Genomic DNA, 24428 nt, shown 5'->3' with positions numbered 1-24428 from the left:
TTGTTGCTGAGTGGTTGGGTGGCGGACTCTGTATGTTGTCTGGAATTTTGCCTGCATTGGCTTATAAATGGGATCAAGGTTTACACGTCTGTTTATGGAACTATTCGTGGGCAACCATGCTTTTAGAAATTCTCCAGCATGACTTTCACTAATGCCCAATCGAATCTGTGCCCCTCTTGACCTTCAAGGGAGAATTGGTCATGGACAGGCAGTTGATTTTCATGGATCCTTGTGGATAGTTCTCTCCCACTTTGGCTGACGTAATATTTGCTGCCGTCTAATGGACGGCCAATGGCACTGAATTAAAGACTCGAGGTTTTGTACATCTGCGGAGCCTCACTGGGGGAGGAAATTGCCTGCAGAAGTGAAACATTAGAAAAATCAAGCCAGCCCAAGTCCTTCTAATCTGTGACAGAGGCAATTTAGCATCTACCATCAGGCAGACATAAGGGAACAAGGAGGGATCTGTCATCATTGCTACAATCAGGGAGAACGTACAGGAGCCTGAAGATGCACAATCAACATTTCAGGAGCAGTTTCTTCCCCTCTGCCATTAGATTTCTGAATGATCCATGAACCCATGAACACAACCACACTATTTTTGCTTTCCTTTTTCACTACTTTTTAAATACAGTATTTTTAGTACTTTAAGACCTTCGCCTGGTCAGGGAGAGTGAGGAGGTGATAAAAAGGAGTTACAGGCAGGTGGTCACACCGGGGCCACGGGAGACAGACAAGTGGATCAGTCAGGAGGACGAGGGGAAGAGGCAGGTACTAGAGAATACCCCTGTGGCTGTACCCCTTGACAATAAGTACTCCTGTTTGAGTACTGTTGGGGGAAGCGACAGTGGCCGTGCCTCTGACAAAGAGTCTGGCCCTGTGGCTCAGAAGGGGAGGGAAAGGAAGAGGAAGGCAATAGTGATAGGGGATTCTATAGTTTGGGGGTCAGACAGGCGATTCTGTGGACACAGATTGTAGTTTGCCCCGCAGGTGCCAGGGTCCGGGATGTTTCAAGATACCCTGCAGTGGGAGGGAGAACAGCCAGAGGTCGTGGTACATATTGGTACCAATGACATAGGAAGGAAAAGGGAAGAGACCCAGAAAACAGACTACAGGGAGTTAAAAAGGAAGTTGAAAATCAGGACAGCAATGGCAGTAATCTCAGGATTACTGCCTGTACCACGCGACAGTGAGAATAGGAATAGAATGAGAGGAAGGATCAATGCGTGGCTGAGGGATTGGAGCAGGGGGCAGCGATTCAGGTTTTTGGATCATTGGGACCTCTTTTGGGGCAGATGTGACCACTTGAATATCAGGGGGACCAATATCCTGGAGGGAAGGTCTGCACAGAGCTTAAAATAGAATTGTTGGGGATGGAAACCGAACTGAAGGGACTGGGGAAGAGGACAGTAACTCACGTCAGACCACGGACAGTATCTCACGTCAGACCACGGACAGTATCTCACGTCAGACCACGGACAGTATCTCACGTCAGACCATGGACAGTATCTCACGTCAGACCACGGACAGTATCTCACGTCAGACCACGGACAGTATCTCACGTCAGACCATGGACAGTATCTCACCTCAGACGACGGACAATATCTCACGTCAGACCACGGACAGTATCTCACGTCAGACCACGGACAGTATCTCACGTCAGACCATGGACAGTATCGCACCTCAGACAATGGACAGTATCTCACGTCAGACCACGGACAGTATCTCACGTCAGACCATGGACAGTATCGCACCTCAGACCATGGACAGTATCTCACCTCAGACGACGGACAATATCTCACGTCAGACCACGGACAGTATCTCACGTCAGACCATGGACAGTATCGCACCTCAGACAATGGACAATACCTGACGTCAGACCACGGACAGTATCTCACGTCAGACCACGGACAGTATCTCACGTCAGACAACGGACAGTATCTCACTTCAGACCACGGACAGTACCTCACATCAGACCACGGACAGTATCTCATGTCAGACCACGGAGAGTACCTCACACGAGACTATGGACAGTATCTCACGTCAGACCACGGACAGTACCTCACATCAGACCACGGACAGTATCTCATGTCAGACCACGGAGAGTACCTCACACGAGACTATGGACAGTATCACACGTCAGACCACGGACAGTACCTCACGTCGGACCACGGACAGTATCTCACGTCAGACCACGGACAGTACCTCACCTCAGACCACGGACAGTACCTCACCTCAGACCACGGACAGTATCTCACGTCAGACCACGGACAGTATCTCAGGTCAGACCACGGACAGTAACTCACCTCAGACCACGGACAGTAACTCACCTCAGACCACGGACAGTAACTCAAGTCAGACCACGGACAGTACCTCACGTCAGACCACGGACAGTAACTCACCTCAGACCACGGACAGTAACTCACCTCAGACCACGGACAGTAACTCAAGTCAGACCATGGACAGTATCTCACCTCAGACCACGGACACTATCTCACCTCAGACCACGGACAGTATCTCACCTCAGACCACGGACAGTATCTCACGTCAGACCACGGACAGTATCTCACGTCAGACCACGGACAGTATCTCACGTCAGACCACGGACAGTATCTCACGTCAGACCATGGACAGTATCTCACTTCAGACCACGAACAGTATCTCACATCGGACCACGGACAGTAGCTCACCTCAGACCACGGACAGTATCACACCTCAGACCACGGAGAGTACCTCACACGAGACTATGGACAGTATCTCACGTCAGACCACGGACAGTACCTCACCTCAGACCACGGACAGTATCTCATGTCAGACCACGGAGAGTACCTCACACGAGACTATGGACAGTATCTCACGTCAGACCACGGACAGTACCTCACGTCGGACCACGGACAGTATCTCATGTCGGACCACGGACAGTACTTCACGTCAGACCACGGACAGTACCTCACCTCAGACTACGGACAGTATCTCACCTCAGACCACGGACAGTACCTCACCTCAGACCACGGACAGTATCTCACGTCAGACAACGGACAGTATCTCAGGTCAGACCACGGACAGTAACTCACCTCAGACCACGGACAGTATCTCACGTCAGACCACAGACAGTATCTCACATCAGACCACAGACAGTATCTCACCCCAGACCACGGACAGTATCTCACGTCAGACCACGGACAGTATCTCACCTCAGACCACGGACAGTATCTCACGTCAGACCACGGACAGTACCTCATGTCAGACCACGGACAGTATCTCACGTCAGACCATGGACAGTATCTCACGTCAGACCACGGACAGTAACTCACGTCAGACCACGGACAGTATCTCACGTCAGACCACGGACAGTACCTCACCTCAGACCACGGACAGTACCTCACCTGAGACCACGGACAGTACCTCACCTCAGACCACGGACAGTACCTCACGTCAGACCACGGACAGTACCTCACATCAGACCACGGACAGTATCTCACGTCAGACCACGGACAGTATCTCACGTCAGACCACGGACAGTATCTCACGTCAGACCACGGACAGTATCTCACGTCAGACCAGGGACAGTATCTCACGTCAGACCACGGACAGTATCTCACGTCAGACCACGGACAGTACCTCACCTCAGACCACGGACAGTACCTCACATCAGACCACGGACAGTATCTCACGTCAGACCACGGACAGTACCTCACCTCAGACCACGGACAGTACCTCACGACAGACCACGGACAGTATCTCACGTCAGACCACGGACAGTATCTCACTTCAGACCACGGACAGTACCTCACCTCAGACCATGGACAGTATCTCACGTCAGACCACGGACAGTATCTCACCTCAGACCATGGACAGTATCTCACTTCAGACCACGGACAGTACCTCACCTCAGACCATGGACAGTATCTCACGTCAGACCACGGACTGTACCTCACCACAGACCATGGACAGTATCTCACCTCAGACCACGGACAGTATCTCACCTCAGACCACGGACAGTATCTCACGTCAGACCACGGACAGTATCTCACGTCAGACCACGGACAGTAACTCACCTGAGACCACGGACAGTAACTCACATCAGACCACGGACAGTACCTCACCTCAGACCACGGACAGTATCTCACCTCAGACCACGGACAGTAACTCACGTCAGACCACGGACAGTATCTCACGTCAGACCACGGAAAATATCTCACTTCAGACCACGGACAGTATCTCACGTCAGACCACGGAAAATATCTCACTTCAGACCAAGGACAGTATCTCACCTCAGACCACGGACAGTATCTCACCTCAGACCACGGACAGTACCTCACCTCAGACCACGGACAGTATCTCACCTCAGACCACGGACAGTACCTCACCTCAGACCACGGACAGTATCTCACGTCAGTCCACGGACAGTACCTCACCTCAGACCACGGACAGTATCTCAGGTCAGACCACGGACAGTATCTCACATCAGACCGCGGACTGTACCTCACGTCAGACCACGGACAGTATCTCACGTCAGACCGCGGACTGTACCTCACGTCAGACCGCGGACTGTACCTCACGTCAGACCACGGACAGTATCTCACGTCAGACCGCGGACTGTACCTCACGTCAGACCACGGACAGTACCTCACATCAGACAACGGACAGTACCTCACATCAGACAACGGACAGTATCTCACGTCAGACCGCGGACTGTACCTCACCTCAGACCATGGACAGTATCTCACTTCAGACCACGGACAGTATCTCACTTCAGACCACGGACAGTACCTCACCTCAGACCACGGACAGTATCTCACCTCAGACCACGGACAGTACCTCACCTCAGACCACGGACAGTATCTCACCTGAGACCACGGACAGTACCTCACCTCAGACCACGGACAGTATCTCACGTCAGTCCACGGACAGTACCTCACCTCAGACCACGGACAGTATCTCAGGTCAGACCACGGACAGTATCTCACGTCAGACCACAGACAGTATCTCACCTCAGACCACGGACAGTATCTCACGTCAGACCACAGACAGTAACACGTCAGACCACGGACAGTACCTCACGTGAGACCACGGACGGTAACTCACGTCAGACCACGGACAGTATCTCACGTCAGACCACGGACAGTATCTCACGTCAGACCACGGACAGTATCTCACGTCAGACCAGGGACAGTATCTCACGTCAGACCACGGACAGTATCTCACGTCAGACCACGGACAGTACCTCACCTCAGACCACGGACAGTACCTCACGTCAGACCACGGACAGTACCTCACCTCAGACCACGGACAGTACCTCACGTCAGACCACGGACAGTATCTCACGTCAGACCACGGACAGTATCTCACTTCAGACCACGGACAGTACCTCACCTCAGACCATGGACAGTATCTCACGTCAGACCACGGACAGTATCTCACCTCAGACCACGGACAGTAACTCAAGTCAGACCACGGACTGTACCTCACCACAGACCACGGACAGTACCTCACCTGAGACCATGGACACTATCTCACGTCAGACCACGGACAGTAACTCACCTGAGACCACGGACAGTATCTCACGTCAGACCACGGACAGTAACTCACCTGAGACCACGGACAGTACATCACCTCAGACCACAGACACTATCTCACGTCAGACCACGGACAGTAACTCACGTGAGACCACGGACCTGTACCTCACATCAGACCACGGACAGTACCTCACCTCAGACCACGGACAGTATCTCACGTCAGACCACGGACAGTATCTCACCTCAGACCACGGACAGTATCTCACGTCAGACCACGGACAGTATCTCACGTCAGACCATGGACCTGTACCTCACATCAGACCACGGACAGTACCTCACGTGAGACCACGGACAGTATCTCACGTCAGACGACAGACAGTACCACAAGTCAGACCACGGACAGTACCTCACATCAGACCACGGACAGTATCTCACCTCAGACCACGGACAGTAACTCACGTCAGACCACGGACAGTATCTCACGTCAGACCACGGAAAATATCTCACTTCAGACCACGGACAGTATCTCACGTCAGACCACGGAAAATATCTCACTTCAGACCAAGGACAGTATCTCACCTCAGACCACGGACAGTATCTCACCTCAGACCACGGACAGTACCTCACCTCAGACCACGGACAGTATCTCACCTCAGACCACGGACAGTACCTCACCTCAGACCACGGACAGTATCTCACGTCAGTCCACGGACAGTATCTCACGTCAGACCGCGGACTGTACCTCACGTCAGACCACGGACAGTATCTCACCTCAGACCACGGACTGTACCTCACGTCAGACCATGGACAGTATCTCACGTCAGACCACGAACTGTACCTCACCACAGACCATGGACAGTATCTCACCTCAGACCACGGACAGTATCTCACCTCAGACCACGGACAGTATCTCACGTCAGACCACGGACAGTATCTCACGTCAGACCACGGACAGTAACTCACCTGAGACCACGGACAGTACCTCACATCAGACCACGGACAGTACCTCACCTCAGACCATGGACAGTATCTCACCTCAGACCACGGACAGTAACTCACGTCAGACCACGGACAGTATCTCACGTCAGACCACGGAAAATATCTCACTTCAGACCACGGACAGTATCTCACGTCAGACCACGGAAAATATCTCACTTCAGACCAAGGACAGTATCTCACCTCAGACCACGGACAGTATCTCACCTCAGACCACGGACAGTATCTCACCTCAGACCACGGACAGTATCTCACGTCAGACCACGGACAGTATCTCACGTCAGACCACGGACAGTAACTCACCTGAGACCACGGACAGTACCTCACATCAGACCACGGACAGTACCTCACCTCAGACCACGGACAGTATCTCACCTCAGACCACGGACAGTAACTCACGTCAGACCACGGACAGTATCTCACGTCAGACCACGGAAAATATCTCACTTCAGACCACGGACAGTATCTCACGTCAGACCACGGAAAATATCTCACTTCAGACCAAGGACAGTATCTCACCTCAGACCACGGACAGTACCTCACCTCAGACCACGGACAGTATCTCACCTCAGACCACGGACAGTACCTCACCTCAGACCACGGACAGTATCTCACGTCAGTCCACGGACAGTACCTCACCTCAGACCACGGACAGTATCTCAGGTCAGACCACGGACAGTATCTCACGTCAGACCGCGGACTGTACCTCACGTCAGACCACGGACAGTATCTCACGTCAGACCGCGGACTGTACCTCACGTCAGACCGCGGACTGTACCTCACGTCAGACCACGGACAGTATCTCACGTCAGAACGCGGACTGTACCTCACGTCAGACCACGGACAGTACCTCACATCAGACAACGGACAGTACCTCACATCAGACAACGGACAGTATCTCACGTCAGACCGCGGACTGTACCTCACCTCAGACCATGGACAGTATCTCACTTCAGACCACGGACAGTATCTCACTTCAGACCACGGACAGTACCTCACCTCAGACCACGGACAGTATCTCACCTCAGACCACGGACAGTACCTCACCTCAGACCACGGACAGTATCTCACCTGAGACCACGGACAGTACCTCACCTCAGACCACGGACAGTATCTCACGTCAGTCCACGGACAGTACCTCACCTCAGACCACGGACAGTATCTCACCTCAGACCACGGACAGTAACTCACGTCAGACCACGGACAGTATCTCACGTCAGACCACGGAAAATATCTCACTTCAGACCACGGACAGTATCTCACGTCAGACCACGGAAAATATCTCACTTCAGACCAAGGACAGTATCTCACCTCAGACCACGGACAGTACCTCACCTCAGACCACGGACAGTATCTCACCTCAGACCACGGACAGTACCTCACCTCAGACCACGGACAGTATCTCACGTCAGTCCACGGACAGTACCTCACCTCAGACCACGGACAGTATCTCAGGTCAGACCACGGACAGTATCTCACGTCAGACCGCGGACTGTACCTCACGTCAGACCACGGACAGTATCTCACGTCAGACCGCGGACTGTACCTCACGTCAGACCGCGGACTGTACCTCACGTCAGACCACGGACAGTATCTCACGTCAGAACGCGGACTGTACCTCACGTCAGACCACGGACAGTACCTCACATCAGACAACGGACAGTACCTCACATCAGACAACGGACAGTATCTCACGTCAGACCGCGGACTGTACCTCACCTCAGACCATGGACAGTATCTCACTTCAGACCACGGACAGTATCTCACTTCAGACCACGGACAGTACCTCACCTCAGACCACGGACAGTATCTCACCTCAGACCACGGACAGTACCTCACCTCAGACCACGGACAGTATCTCACCTGAGACCACGGACAGTACCTCACCTCAGACCACGGACAGTATCTCACGTCAGTCCACGGACAGTACCTCACCTCAGACCACGGACAGTATCTCAGGTCAGACCACGGACAGTATCTCACGTCAGACCACAGACAGTATCTCACCTCAGACCACGGACAGTATCTCACGTCAGACCACAGACAGTAACACGTCAGACCACGGACAGTACCTCACGTGAGACCACGGACAGTAACTCACGTCAGACCACGGACAGTATCTCACGTCAGACCACGGACAGTATCTCACGTCAGACCAGGGACAGTATCTCACGTCAGACCACGGACAGTATCTCACGTCAGACCACGGACAGTACCTCACCTCAGACCACGGACAGTACCTCACGTCAGACCACGGACAGTACCTCACCTCAGACCACTGACAGTACCTCACGTCAGACCACGGACAGTATCTCACGTCAGACCACGGACAGTATCTCACTTCAGAGCACGGACAGTACCTCACCTCAGACCATGGACAGTATCTCACGTCAGACCACGGACAGTATCTCACCTCAGACCACGGACAGTAACTCAAGTCAGACCACGGACTGTACCTCACCACAGACCACGGACAGTACCTCACCTGAGACCATGGACACTATCTCACGTCAGACCACGGACAGTAACTCACCTGAGACCACGGACAGTATCTCACGTCAGACCACGGACAGTAACTCACCTGAGACCACGGACAGTACATCACCTCAGACCACAGACACTATCTCACGTCAGACCACGGACAGTAACTCACGTGAGACCACAGACCTGTACCTCACATCAGACCACGGACAGTACCTCACCTCAGACCACGGACAGTATCTCACGTCAGACCACGGACAGTATCTCACCTCAGACCACGGACAGTATCTCACGTCAGACCACGGACAGTATCTCACGTCAGACCATGGACCTGTACCTCACATCAGACCACGGACAGTACCTCACGTGAGACCACGGACAGTATCTCACGTCAGACGACAGACAGTACCACAAGTCAGACCACGGACAGTACCTCACATCAGACAACGGACAGTATCTCACGTCAGACCGCGGACTGTACCTCAAGTCAGACCGCGGACTGTACCTCACGTCAGACCACGGACAGTATCTCACCTCAGACCACGGACAGTACCTCACGTCAGACCACGGACAGTATCTCACGTCAGACCACGGACAGTATCTCACGTCAGACCATGGACAGTATCTCACGTCAGACCACGGACAGTATCTCACCTCAGACCACGGACAGTAACTCACGTCAGACCACGGACAGTATCTCACGTCAGACCACGGACTGTATCTCACGTCAGACCACGGACTGTATCTCACGTCAGACCATGGACAGTATCTCACCTCAGACCATGGACAGTATCTCACGTCAGACCACGGACAGTATCTCACGTCAGACCATGGACAGTATCTCACCTCAGACCATGGACAGTATCTCACGTCAGACCACGGACAGTATCTCATGTCAGACCACGGACAGTATCTCACCTCAGACCACGGACAGTATCTCACCTCAGACCACGGACAGTACCTCACGTCAGACCACGGACAGTATCTCACGTCAGACCACGGACAGTATCTCACCTCAGACCGCGGACTGTACCTCACGTCAGACCACGGACAGTACCTCACCTCAGACCACGGACAGTATCTCACGTCAGACCATGGACAGTATCTCACGTCAGACCACGGACAGTATCTCACGTCAGACCATGGACAGTATCTCACGTCAGACCACGGACAGTAACTCACCTCAGACCACGGACAGTATCTCACCTCAGACCACGGACAGTACCTCACGTCAGACCACGGACAGTATCTCACGTCAGACCACGGACAGTATCTCACGTCAGACCGCGGACTGTACCTCACGTCAGACCACGGACAGTATCTCACCTCAGACCACGGACTGTACCTCACGTCAGACCACGGACAGTATCTCACCTCAGACCACGGACAGTATCTCAGGTCAGACCACGGACAGTACCTCACCTCAGACCACGGACAGTACCTCACCTCAGACCACGGACAGTATCTCACCTCAGACCACGGACAGTACCTCACGTCAGACCGCGCACTGTACCTCACGTCAGACCACGGACAGTATCTCACGTCAGACCGCGCACTGTACCTCACCTCAGACCACGGACAGTATCTCACCTCAGACCACGGACAGTATCTCACCTCAGACCACGGACAGTATCTCACCTCAGACCACGGACAGTACCTCACCTCAGACCACGGACAGTATCTCACCTCAGACCACGGACAGTACCTCACCTCAGACCACGGACAGTACCTCACCTCAGACCACGGACAGTACCTCACCTCAGACCATGGACAGTATCTCACTTCAGACCACGGACAGTACCTCACCTCAGACCACGGACAATACCTCACATCAGACCACGGACAGTACCTCACCTCAGACCACGGACAGTATCTCACTTCAGACCACGGACAGTACCTCACATCAGACCACGGACAGTACCTCACCTCAGACCACGGACAGTATCTCACCTCAGACCACGGACAGTACCTCACATCAGACCACGGACAGTACCTCACCTCAGACCACGGACAGTATCTCACCTCAGACCACGGACAGTAACTCACGTCAGACCACGGACAGTATCTCACGTCAGACCACGGAAAATATCTCACTTCAGACCAAGGACAGTATCTCACCTCAGACCACGGACAGTATCTCACCTCAGACCACGGACAGTACCTCACCTCAGACCACGGACAGTATCTCACCTCAGACCACGGACAGTACCTCACCTCAGACCACGGACAGTATCTCACGTCAGTCCACGGACAGTACCTCACCTCAGACCACGGACAGTATCTCAGGTCAGACCACGGACAGTATCTCACGTCACACCGCGGACTGTACCTCACGTCAGACCACGGACAGTACCTCACATCAGACAACGGACAGTACCTCACATCAGACAACGGACAGTATCTCACGTCAGACCGCGGACTGTACCTCACCTCAGACCATGGACAGTATCTCACTTCAGACCACGGACAGTATCTCACTTCAGACCACGGACAGTACCTCACCTCAGACCACGGACTGTATCTCACGTCAGACCACGGACAGTACCTCACCTCAGACCACGGACAGTAACTCATGTCAGTGCACGGACAGTATCTCACGTCAGACCACGGACAGTATCTCACGTCAGACCACGCACAGTATCTCACGTCAGACCACGGACAGTACCTCACATCAGACCACGGACAGTATCTCACGTCAGACCACGGACAGTATCTCACGTCAGACCACGCACAGTATCTCGCGTCAGACCATGGACAGTAACTCATGTCAGACCACAGACAGTATCTCACGTGAGACCACGGACAGTACCTCACATCAGACCACGCACAGTATCTCGCGTCAGACCATGGACAGTAACTCATGTCAGACCACAGACAGTATCTCACGTGAGACCACGGACAGTATCTCACGTCAGACCACAGACAGTATCTCACGTGAGACCACGGACAGTATCTCACGTCAGACGACAGACAGTATCTCACGTCAGACCACGCACAGTATCTCACGTCAGACCATGGACAGTAACTCATGTCAGACCACAGACAGTATCTCACGTGAGACCACGGACAGTATCTCACGTCAGACGACAGACAGTATCTCACGTCAGACCACGGACTGTACCTCACCTGAGGCCATGGACAGTATCTGACCTGAGACCACGGACAGTACCTCACGTCGGAGCACGGACAGTATCTCACGTCAGACCACGGACAGTACCTCACGTCAGACCCCGGACAGTATCTCACGTCAGACCACGGTCAGTATCTCACGTCAGACCACGGACAGTACCTCACGTCAGACCACGGACAGTACCTCACCTCAGACCACGGACAGTACCTCACCTCAGACCACGGACAGTATCTCACGTCAGAACACGGACAGTATCTCACGTCAGACCACGGACAGTATCTCACCTCAGACCACAGACAGTAACTCACCTCAGACCACGGACAGTATCTCACGTCAGACGACAGACAGTATCTCACGTCAGACCATGGACAGTACCTCACGTGAGACCACGGACAGTATCTCACGTCAGACCACGGACAGTACCTCACCTCAGACCACGGACAGTACCTCACCTCAGACCACGGACAGTATCTCACGTCAGACCACGGACAGTATCTCACCTCAGACCACAGACAGTAACTCACCTCAGACCACGGACATGTATCTCATGTCAGACCACGGACAGTAACTCACGTCAGACAACGGAGAGTATCTCGCGTCAGACCACGGACAGTATCTCACGTCAGACCACGGACAGTATCTCACCTCAGACCACAGACACTATCTCACGTGAGAACACGGACAGTAACTCACGACAGACCACGGACAGTATCTCACGTCAGACCACGGACAGTACCTCACCACAGACCACGGACAGTACCTCACTTCAGACCACGGACAGTATCTCACGTCAGACCACGGACAGTATCTCACGTCAGACCACGGACAGTATCTCACCACAGACCACGGACAGTACCTCACTTCAGACCACGGACAGTATCTCACGTCAGACCACGGACAGTACCTCACCACAGACCACGGACAGTACCTCACTTCAGACCACGGACAGTATCTCACGTCAGACCACGGACAGTATCTCACGTCAGACCACGGACAGTACCTCACCTCAGACCACGGACAGTATCTCACGTCAGACCACGGACAGTATCTCACGTCAGACCACGGACAGTATCTCACGTCAGACCACGGACAGTACCTCACGTCAGACCACGGACAGTACCTCACCTCAGACCACGGACAGTATCTCACGTCAGACCACGGACAGTAACTCACGTCAGACCACGGACAGCATCTCACCTCAGACCACGGACAGTATCTCACCTCAGACCACGGACAGTATCTCACGTCAGACCACGGACAGTACCTCACATCAGACCACGGACAGTACCTCACCTCAGACCACGGACAGTATCTCACGTCAGACCACGGACAGTATCTCACCTGAGACCACGGACAGTACCTCACCACAGACCACGGACAGTATCTCACGTCAGACCACGGACAGTACCTCACCTCAGACCACGGACAGTACCTCACTTCAGACCACGGACAGTATCTCACCTGAGACCACGGACAGTACCTCACGTCAGACCATGGACAGTATCTCACGTCAGACCACGGACAGTATCTCACCTCAGACCACGGACAGTACCTCACGTCAGACCACGGACAGTATCTCACGTCAGACCATGGACAGTATCTCACGTCAGACCACGGACAGTACCTCACGTCAGACCACGGACAGTATCTCACGTCAGACCACGGACAGTATCTCACGTCAGACCACGGACAGTACCTCACATCAGACAACGGACAGTATCTCACGTCAGACCACGGACTGTACCACACGTCAGACCACGGACAGTACCTCACCTCAGACCACGGACAGTATCTCACGTCAGACCACGGACTGTACCACACGTCAGACCACGGACAGTACCTCACCTCAGACCACGGACAGTATCTCACGTCAGACCACGGACTGTATCTCACGTCAGACCACGGACTGTACCTCACGTCAGACCACGGACAGTATCTCACGTCAGACCACGGACAGTACCTCAAGTCAGAACACGGACAGTACCTCACCTGAGACCATGGACAGTAACTCAGGTCAGACCACGGACAGTATCTCACGTCAGACCACGGACAGTAACTCACGTCAGACCACAGACAGTATCTCACCTCAGACCACGGACAGTATCTCACATCAGACCACGGACAGTATCTCACCTCAGACCACGGAGAGTACCTCACGTCAGACCACGGACAGTATCTCACGTCAGACCACGGACAGTACCTCACCTCAGACCACGGACAGTATCTCAGGTCAGACCACGGACAGTATCTCACGTCAGACCACGGACAGTATCTCACGTCAGACCACGGACAGTAACTCACGTCAGACCACAGACAGTATCTCACCTCAGACCACGGACTGTACCTCACATCAGACCACGGACAGTATCTCATGTCAGACCACAGACAGTAACACGTCAGACCATGGACAGTATCTCACGTCAGACCACGGACAGTATCTCACGTCAGACGACAGACAGTATCTCACGTCAGACCACGGACAGTATCTCACGTGAGACCACGGACAGTATCTCATGTCAGACGACAGACAGTACCTCAAGTCAGACCACGGACAGTATCTCACGTCAGACCACAGACAGTATCTCACCTCAGACCACGGACAGTATCTCACCTGAGACCACGGACAGTATCTCACCTCAGACCACGGACAGTACCTCACCTGAGACCACGGACAGTACCTCACGTCAGAGCACGGACAGTATCTCACGTCAGACCACGGACAGTATCTCACCTCAGACCACGGACAGTATCTCACCTGAGACCACGGACAGTATCTCACCTCAGACCACGGACAGTACCTCACCTGAGACCACGGACAGTACCTCACGTCAGAGCACGGACAGTATCTCACGTCAGACCACGGACAGTATCTCACGTCAGATCACGGACAGTATCTCACGTCAGACCACGGACAGTATCTCACGTCAGACCACGGACAGTACCTCACCTCAGACCACGGACAATATCTCACGTGAGACCACGGACAGTAACTCACCTCAGACCACGGACAGTATCTCACCTCAGACCACGGACAGTAACTCACGTCAGACCACGGACAGTACCTCACCTCAGACCACGGACAGTATCTCACCTCAGACCACAGACAGTATCTCACCTCAGACCACGGACAGTATCTCACCTCAGACCACAGACAGTAACTCACGTCAGACCACGGACAGTATCTCACCTCAGACCACAGACAGTATCTCACCTCAGACCACGGACAGTACCTCACATCAGACCACGGACAGTATCTCAGGTCAGACCACGGACAGTATCTCACTTCAGACCACAGACAGTATCTCACGTCAGACCACGGACAGTACCTCACATCAGACCACGGACAGTATCTCACGTCAGACCACAGACAGTATCTCACCTCAGACCACGGACAGTATCTCACCTCAGAACACAGACAGTATCTCACCTCAGACCACGGACAGTACCTCACATCAGACCACGGACAGTATCTCAAGTCAGACCACGGACAGTATCTCACGTCAGACCACGCACAGTATCTCACGTCAGACCACGGACAGTATCTCATGTCAGACCACGCACAGTATCTCACGTCAGACCACGGACAGTATCTCACGTCAGACCACGGACAGTATCTCACGTCAGACCACGGACAGTACCTCACATCAGACCACGGACCGTATCTCACGTCAGACCACGGACAGTATCTCACCTCAGACCACGGAAAGTATCTTACTTCAGACCACGGACAGTACCTCACATCAGACCACGGACAGTATCTCACGTCAGACCACGCACAGTATCTCACGTCAGACCACGGACAGTATCTCACGTCAGACGACAGACAGTATCTCATGTCAGACCACGGACAGTATCTCACGTGAGACCATGGACAGTATCTCATGTCAGACGACAGACAGTACCTCACGTCAGAGCACGGACAGTATCTCACGTCAGACCACGGACAGTATCTCACCTCAGACCACGGACAGTATCTCACCTGAGACCACGGACAGTATCTCACCTCAGACCACGGACAGTACCTCACCTGAGACCACGGACAGTACCTCACGTCAGAGCACGGACAGTATCTCACGTCAGACCACGGACAGTATCTCACGTCAGATCACGGACAGTATCTCACGTCAGACCACGGACAGTATCTCACGTCAGACCACGGACAGTACCTCACCTCAGACCACGGACAATATCTCACGTGAGACCACGGACAGTAACTCACCTCAGACCACGGACAGTATCTCACCTCAGACCACGGACAGTAACTCACGTCAGACCACGGACAGTACCTCACCTCAGACCACGGACAGTATCTCACCTCAGACCACAGACAGTATCTCACCTCAGACCACGGACAGTATCTCACCTCAGACCACAGACAGTAACTCACGTCAGACCACGGACAGTATCTCACCTCAGACCACAGACAGTATCTCACCTCAGACCACGGACAGTACCTCACATCAGACCACGGACAGTATCTCAGGTCAGACCACGGACAGTATCTCACTTCAGACCACAGACAGTATCTCACGTCAGACCACGGACAGTACCTCACATCAGACCACGGACAGTATCTCACGTCAGACCACAGACAGTATCTCACCTCAGACCACGGACAGTATCTCACCTCAGAACACAGACAGTATCTCACCTCAGACCACGGACAGTACCTCACATCAGACCACGGACAGTATCTCAAGTCAGACCACGGACAGTATCTCACGTCAGACCACGCACAGTATCTCACGTCAGACCACGGACAGTATCTCACGTCAGACCACGCACAGTATCTCACGTCAGACCACGGACAGTATCTCACGTCAGACCACGGACAGTATCTCACGTCAGACCACGGACAGTACCTCACATCAGACCACGGACCGTATCTCACGTCAGACCACGGACAGTATCTCACCTCAGACCACGGAAAGTATCTTACTTCATACCACGGACAGTACCTCACATCAGACCACGGACAGTATCTCACGTCAGACCACGCACAGTATCTCACGTCAGACCACGGACAGTATCTCACGTCAGACGACAGACAGTATCTCATGTCAGACCACGGACAGTATCTCACGTGAGACCATGGACAGTATCTCATGTCAGACGACAGACAGTACCTCACGTCAGACCACGGACAGTATCTCACGTCAGACCACGGACGGTACCTCATCACAGACTATGGTCAGTACCTCACCTGAGACCACGGACAGTATCTCACCTCAGACCACGGACAGTATCTCACGTCAGACCACGGACAGTACCTCACCTCAGACCACGGACAGTATCTCACGTCAGACCACGGACAGTATCTCACGTCAGACCACGGACAGTATCTCACGTCAGACCACGGACAGTACCTCACGTCAGACCACGGACAGTACCTCACCTCAGACCACGGACAGTATCTCACGTCAGACCACGGACAGTAACTCACGTCAGACCACGGACAGTATCTCACCTCAGACCACGGACAGTATCTCACCTCAGACCACGGACAGTATCTCACGTCAGACCACGGACAGTACCTCACATCAGACCACGGACAGTACCTCACCTCAGACCACGGACAGTATCTCACGTCAGACCACGGACAGTATCTCACCTGAGACCACGGACAGTACCTCACCACAGACCACGGACAGTATCTCACGTCAGACCACGGACAGTAGCTCACCTCAGACCACGGACAGTACCTCACTTCAGACCACGGACAGTATCTCACCTGAGACCACGGACAGTACCTCACGTCAGACCATGGACAGTATCTCACGTCAGACCACGGACAGTATCTCACCTCAGACCACGGACAGTACCTCACGTCAGACCACGGACAGTATCTCACGTCAGACCATGGACAGTATCTCACGTCAGACCACGGACAGTACCTCAAGTCAGACCACGGACAGTATCTCACGTCAGACCACGGACAGTATCTCACGTCAGACCACGGACAGTACCTCACATCAGACAACGGACAGTATCTCACGTCAGACCACGGACTTTACCACACGTCAGACCACGGACAGTACCTCACCTCAGACCACGGACAGTATCTCACGTCAGACCACGGACTGTACCACACGTCAGACCACGGACAGTACCTCACCTCAGACCACGGACAGTATCTCACGTCAGACCACGGACTGTATCTCACGTCAGACCACGGACTGTACCTCACGTCAGACCACGGACAGTATCTCACGTCAGACCACGGACAGTACCTCAAGTCAGAACACGGACAGTACCTCACCTGAGACCATGGACAGTAACTCAGGTCAGACCACGGACAGTATCTCACGTCAGACCACGGACAGTAACTCACGTCAGACCACAGACAGTATCTCACCTCAGACCACGGACAGTATCTCACATCAGACCACGGACAGTATCTCACCTCAGACCACGGACATTACCTCACGTCAGACCACGGACAGTATCTCACGTCAGACCACGGACAGTACCTCACCTCAGACCACGGACAGTATCTCAGGTCAGACCACGGACAGTATCTCACGTCAGACCACGGACAGTATCTCACGTCAGACCACGGACAGTAACTCACGTCAGACCACAGACAGTATCTCACCTCAGACCACGGACTGTACCTCACATCAGACCACGGACAGTATCTCATGTCAGACCACAGACAGTAACACGTCAGACCATGGACAGTATCTCACGTCAGACCACGGACAGTATCTCACGTCAGACGACAGACAGTATCTCACGTCAGACCACGGACAGTATCTCACGTGAGACCACGGACAGTATCTCATGTCAGACGACAGACAGTACCTCAAGTCAGACCACGGACAGTATCTCACGTCAGACCACAGACAGTATCTCACCTCAGACCACGGACAGTATCTCACCTGAGACCACGGACAGTATCTCACCTCAGACCACGGACAGTACCTCACCTGAGACCACGGACAGTACCTCACGTCAGAGCACGGACAGTATCTCACGTCAGACCACGGACAGTATCTCACCTCAGACCACGGACAGTATCTCACCTGAGACCAAGGACAGTATCTCACCTCAGACCACGGACAGTACCTCACCTGAGACTACGGACAGTACCTCACGTCAGAGCACGGACAGTATCTCACGTCAGACCACGGACAGTATCTCACGTCAGATCACGGACAGTAACTCACGTCAGACCACGGACAGTATCTCACGTCAGACCACGGACAGTACCTCACCTCAGACCACGGACAATATCTCACGTGAGACCACGGACAGTAACTCACCTCAGACCACGGACAGTATCTCACCTCAGACCACGGACAGTAACTCACGTCAGACCACGGACAGTACCTCACCTCAGACCACGGACAGTATCTCACCTCAGACCACAGACAGTATCTCACCTCAGACCACGGACAGTATCTCACCTCAGACCACGGACAGTAACTCACGTCAGACCACGGACAGTATCTCACCTCAGACCACAGACAGTATCTCACGTCAGACCACGGACAGTACCTCACATCAGACCACGGACAGTATCTCACGTCAGACCACGGACAGTATCTCACCTCAGACCACGGACAGTATCTCACCTCAGACCACAGACAGTATCTCACCTCAGACCACGGACAGTACCTCACATCAGACCACGGACAGTATCTCAAGTCAGACCACGGACAGTATCTCACGTCAGACCACGCACAGTATCTCACGTCAGACCACGGACAGTATCTCACGTCAGACCACGGACAGTATCTCACGTCAGACCACGGACAGTACCTCACATCAGACCACGGACCGTATCTCACGTCAGACCACGGACAGTATCTCACCTCAGACCACGGAAAGTATCTTACTTCAGACCACGGACAGTACCTCACATCAGACCACGGACAGTATCTCACGTCAGACCACGCACAGTATCTCACGTCAGACCACGGACAGTATCTCACGTCAGACGACAGACAGTTTCTCATGTCAGACCACGGACAGTATCTCACGTAAGACCATGGACAGTATCTCATGTCAGACGACAGACAGTACCTCAAGTCAGACCACGGACTGTACCTCAGCTGAGGCCATGGACAGTATCTGACCTGAGACCACGGACAGTACCTCACGTCGGAGCACGGACAGTATCTCACGTCAGACCATGGACAGTATCTCGCGTCAGACCACGGACAGTACCTCACCTCAGACCACAGACACTATCTCACGTGAGACCACGGAAAGTATCTCACGTCAGACAACGGACAGTATCTCACGTCAGAACACGAACAGTATCTCACGTCAGACCACGGACAGTATCTCACATCAGACCACGGACAGTACCTCACCTCAGACCACAGACAGTAACTCACCTCAGACCACGGACAGTATCTCACATCAGACCATGGACAGTATCTCGCGTCAGACCACGGACAGTATCTCACCTCAGACCACAGACACTATCTCACGTGAGACCACGGAAAGTATCTCACGTCAGACAACGGACAGTATCTCACGTCAGAACACGAACAGTAACTCACGACAGACCACGGACAGTACCTCACATCAGACCACGGACAGTATCTCACGTGAGACCATGGACAGTATCTCATGTCAGACGACAGACAGTACCTCAAGTCAGACCACGGACAGTACCTCACCTGAGGCCATGGACAGTATCTGACCTGAGACCACGGACAGTACCTCACGTCGGAGCACGGACAGTATCTCACGTCAGACCATGGACAGTATCTCACGTCAGACCACGGACAGTATCTCACGTCAGACCACGGACAGTATCTCACGTCAGACCACGGACAGTACCTCACGTCAGACCACGGACAGTATCTCATGTCAGACGACAGACAGTACCTCAAGTCAGACCACGGACTGTACCTCACCACAGACCACGGACAGTATCTCACGTGAGACCACGGACAGTAACTCACCTCAGACCACGGACAGTATCTCACCTCAGACCACGGACAGTAACTCACGTCAGACCACGGACAGTACCTCACCTCAGACCACGGACAGTATCTCACCTCAGACCACAGACAGTATCTCACCTCAGACCACGGACAGTATCTCACCTCAGACCACGGAGAGTAACTCACGTCAGACCACGGACAGTATCTCACCTCAGACCACAGACAGTACCTCACGTCAGACCACGGACAGTATCTCACGTCAGACCACGGACAGTATCTCACGTCAGACCACGGACTATACCACACGTCAGACCACGGACAGTACCTCACCTCAGACCACGGACAGTATCTCACGTCAGACCACGGACTGTACCTCACGTCAGACCACGGACAGTATCTCACCTCAGACCACGGACAGTATCTCACGTCAGACCACAGACACTATCTCACGTCAGACCACGGACAGTATCTCACCTCAGACCACGGACAGTATCTCACGTCAGACCACGGACTGTACCTCACCTCAGACCACGGACAGTACCTCAAGTCAGAACACGGACAGTACCTCACCTCAGACCACGGACAGTATCTCACCTGAGACCACGGACAGTATCTCACGTCAGACCACGGACAGTATCTCACGTCAGACCATGGACAGTATCTCACCTCAGACCACGGACAGTATCTCACGTCAGACCACGGACAGTACCTCACCTCAGACCACGGACAGTATCTCACCTCAGACCACGGACAGTATCTCACCTCAGACCACGGACAGTACCTCACCTCAGACCACGGACAGTACCTCACCTCAGACCACGGACAGTATCTCACCTCAGACCACGGACAGTATCTCACCTCAGACCACGGACAGTATCTCACCTCTGACCACGGACAGTACCTCACCTCAGACCACGGACAGTACCTCACGTCAGACCACGGACAGTACCTCACCTCAGACCAAGGACAGTATCTCACCTCAGACCACGGACAGTACCTCACGTCAGACCACGGACAGTACCTCACCTCAGACCACGGACAGTATCTCACATCAGACCACGGACAGTATCTCACGTCAGACCATGGACAGTATCTCACTTCAGACCACGGACAGTACCTCACCTCAGACCACGGACAGTATATCACGTCAGACCACGGACTGTATCTCACCTCAGACCACGGACAGTAACTCACGTCAGACCATGGACAGTATCTCACGTCAGACCACGGACAGTACCTCACCTCAGACCACGGACAGTATCTCACGTCAGACCACGGACAGTATATCACGTCAGACCACGGACTGTATCTCACCTCAGACCACGGACAGTACCTCACATCAGACCACGGACAGTATCTCACATCAGACCACGGACAGTATCTCACGTCAGACCACGGACAGTATCTCACGTCAGACCACGGACAGTATCTCACGTCAGACCACGGACAGTACCTCACATCAGACCACGGACAGTACCTCCCATCAGACCACGGACAGTACCTCACATCAGACCACGGACAGTACCTCACATCAGACCACGGACAGTACCTCACCTCAGACCACGGACAGTACCCTACGTCAGACCACGGACAGTATCTCACGTCAGACCACGGACAGTATCTCACGTCAGACCACGGACAGTAACTCACCTCAGACCATGGACAGTAACTCATGTCAGACCACAGACAGTAACACGTCAGACCACGGACAGTACCTCACATGAGACCACGGACAGTATCTCACATCAGACCACGGACAGTATCTCACATCAGACGACAGACAGTATCTCACGTCAGACCACGGACAGTATCTCACGTGAGACCACGGACAGTATCTCACGTCAGACGACAGACAGTATCTCACGTCAGACCACGGACAGTATCTCACGTGAGACCACGGACAGTATCTCACGTCAGACGACAGACAGTATCTCACGTCAGACCACGGACAGTATCTCACGTCAGAACACGGACAGTATCTCACGTCAGACCATGGACAGTATCTCACGTCAGACGACAGACAGTATCTCACGTCAGACCACGGACAGTATCTCACGTGAGACCACGGACAGTATCTCACGTCAGACGACAGACAGTATCGCACCTCAGACCACGGACAGTATCTCACGTCAGAACACGGACAGTATCTCACGTCAGACCACGGACAGTACCTCACCTCAGACCACGGACAGTATCTCACCTCAGACCACGGACAGTACCTCATCTCAGACCACGGACAGTATCTCATGTCAGACCACGGACAGTATCTCACGTCAGACAACGGACAGTGTCTCGCGTCAGACCACGGACAGTACCTCACCTCAGACGATGGACAGTATCTCACGTCAGACCACGGACAGTACCTCACCTCAGACCACGGACAGTATCTCACCTGAGACCACGGACAGTACCTCACCTCAGACCACGGACTGTATCTCACCTCAGACCACGGACAGTACCTCATCTCAGACCACGGACAGTATCTCACGTCAGACCACGGACAGTATCTCACCTCAGACCACGGACTGTATCTCACGTCAGACCACGGACAGTATCTCACGTCAGACCACGGACAGTATCTCACCTCAGACCACGGACAGTACCTCACCTCAGACCACGGACAGTATCTCACCTCAGACAACGGACAGTATCTCACCTCAGACCACGGACTGTACCTCACCTCAGACCACGGACAGTATCTCATGTCAGACCACGGACAGTATCTCACGTAAGACCACGGACAGTACCTCACCTCAGACCACGGACAGTATCTCACCTCAGACCACGGACAGTACCTCACCTCAGACCACGGACAGTATCTCACGTCAGACCACGGACAGTACCTCACCTCAGACCACGGACAGTATCTCACGTCAGACCACGGACAGTATCTCACGTCAGACCATGGACAGTATCTCACGTCAGACAACGGACAGTATCTCACGTCAGACCATGGACAGTATCTCACATCAGACCACGGACAGTACCTCACCTCAGACCACGGACAGTATCTCACGTCAGACCATGGACAGTATCTCACGTCAGACAACGGACAGTGTCTCGCGTCAGACCACGGACAGTATCTCACCTCAGACCACGGACAGTACCTCACGTCAGACAACGGACAGTATCTCGCGTCAGACCACGGACAGTATCTCACCTCAGACCACAGACACTATCACACGTGAGACCACGGACAGTATCTCACGTCAGACAACGGACAGTATCTCACGTCAGACCACGGACAGTACCTCACCTGAGACCATGGACAGTACCTCACGTCAGACCACCGACAGTATCTCACGTCGGACCACCTACAGTACCCCACGTCAGACAACGGACAGTATCTCACCTCAGACCACAGACAGTAACTCACCTCAGACCACGGACAGTATCTCG

Source organism: Hypanus sabinus, unplaced genomic scaffold, assembly GCF_030144855.1.
Source record: "Hypanus sabinus isolate sHypSab1 unplaced genomic scaffold, sHypSab1.hap1 scaffold_428, whole genome shotgun sequence".
Classification (NCBI taxonomy): domain Eukaryota; kingdom Metazoa; phylum Chordata; class Chondrichthyes; order Myliobatiformes; family Dasyatidae; genus Hypanus; species Hypanus sabinus.
Note: the sequence above shows the minus strand (reverse complement) of the source record.